Here is a 2,401-nt window from a genome sequence, read left to right on the forward strand (position 1 = left end):
AAAGTCATCCAAATAAATTGGAAATGAAAAAAATCCTTTGAAGGCTTAGATCTAAGCATGTCACCAAAATGAACGTCCTATGTTAAGCTAAAAAAATACTTTATAGGTTGTGTTTTAAAATTTTCTTTTTTGTGATTGTTCAATAGAATGAAAAGAGTGTATAGTTCAAAATTTGAATCAAACAAATGGCCATACGATGGTTTTTTAAGGTTGTTGCATCAATTTACTATACAATTGTTGCATGAAATTATTGCCCTATGGTGACAATTAGTACCCTCCAACAATGAATCTCGACTGTCCATATAGTGAATTTCAAGATCTACACTTTGACAAATTCAAAATCACTTTTTTCTTTTTTAGCATTGTTAATCTAATGATGATAACGCTATATACAAATTTTGGGGATAAAAAATCCTTTTGAGGACTATATCTAACCATCTCACTAAAATGGACAGCTTATATTAATTGAGCTGGAAAACCATTTCTAGCGCATTTTTTCAAATTTTCTTTTTTTGTGATTGTTTTTTATAATGAAAATAGTGTACATTTAAATATTCATGTTAAACAAATGTTTCTAACATGATTTTTTAATGTAGTTACATTATACTACTATACAACCGTTGAATGAGATCATTGCCCTATATATATATATATATATATATATATATATATATATATATATATATATATATATATATATATATATATATATATATTGATTCCTTTACTTATTTTTATTTCATAAATGAGGCATAGCCTTTTTTTTTAACTTTCACATTTGATATCTATTGTTAAAAAAACATAAGTCATATCGGACTTTATAAAAAACCAAAAACTTAACTTTCGAACTTATGGAAATATAAAACTACTCCACTACTTTTTTAAGCTACATGATGGTAACCAAAAAGCACATATTTTTTTTTTTTTCTTTTTGGGTGAGTAAGTGGGGAGAGGCCTGAGCCTAGGATATAGCATTACAAATGGTCAAGCACTAACTTGAAAGAATGACTTTATGTGATCTACCTGGAATATATATTCTCTTTTTTTTTACCTCTATTTTTTTTCTTTTTTTTTTCTTCACAACTTAGATTACTCATAAGTTGTCTTTTACAATAAATCAACTTCAAAGGAAATAAAAGAAATAAATCTAGAATCTCAAAACTCGATGCCACTATAAACCTTTCTTTTAATAACAAAAAAAAGACACAAATTATGCTTGGGAATAATAAAAGACATACTAAGTAAATATGGCAATAAACAAAAAGAAAGTGTCGAAAATTACTTCAACCGGGCTTCTTACATCCCACACCGAGTTACCACCTTCCGATGATGCGGGATCAATTGTCAACCTTCAATATCAATATTGTGAAAGCAAATTTAGGCCAAACCTTCCAATAGAACAAGAACTCATTTTCAATCAAAATCTCAAACTTATATAGAACCACTTGATAACCTAGTTGAGAGAGAGAGAGCATCTCTTTAGTACAACCTAAACCCTTTAGCCATATCACAACAAGATGGGAGAGAGAGATCCGAACAACCATGAGTGGGGTGTGCCCCTTTCTTACCATAGGAGAGAGAGAGCTTCTTTCTAAGTGGGGTGTGCCCCCTATTTTTGCATAAGAGAGAGAGAGAGAAATTGGTGTAGAGAATGTGGGTATAGTCTATCTTTTTTTATAGTGCTTCAAGGGTTTTTTATGGTTTGCATTTTCTTGTGAGATTGAATATGTATATCATTGATCTTGGGTGACTTGTGAAGTGAGAAATATGAGCCCTCCATTCCATTGATAGGTCACCAAGATCATATAGATGGTGTTAGAACCTTTATTCTTTATTTCTTAAACCATTTTTCTATCAATTAAAATAGATAAAGAAATATCAATTATAATATTGTGCTTACCATACTCATGCACAAATCATCTTCACACATTCCTTATTTGATTTCAAAACTTCCTCAAAGTCCAATATTTCTAAAATGTAGTCTTTCTTTACGCTCAAGCCACAAGCTTGAACTCATCAAAATAAAAATATCCAAGAGGTGGAGCATGCTACCCATGATGGCATCTCCTGGGCCCCACCAACTTACCATAGTGGGTCATGTACACAAAATGGACTCCCATGAATTTTAAATAATTTTAAAATCAAATAATTTTTTTTAAAATTTATTTGAATATTTAAATCAATGTAAAATCAATATCTATGTTTTTATAAATCCAAATTTTATAAATAAAATACCCAGAGATCCAGAAAAATCCAAATAACAATTTTAAAAATCATATAACATCAAAACAAACATAATTAAATACTTTTCATGGGAAAATGATCCATATAGTTTAGGAATAAATAAATAAATACTTAGGCACTCCGTCTTCTACTGTGAACTACGGTCCACACTTGCTTT

The sequence above is a fragment of the Amborella trichopoda genome, chromosome 9 (assembly GCF_054954075.1).
Source record: "Amborella trichopoda isolate Santa Cruz 75 chromosome 9, AtrichopodaSantaCruz75HAP2 v2.0, whole genome shotgun sequence".
In the NCBI taxonomy this organism is placed as follows: domain Eukaryota; kingdom Viridiplantae; phylum Streptophyta; class Magnoliopsida; order Amborellales; family Amborellaceae; genus Amborella; species Amborella trichopoda.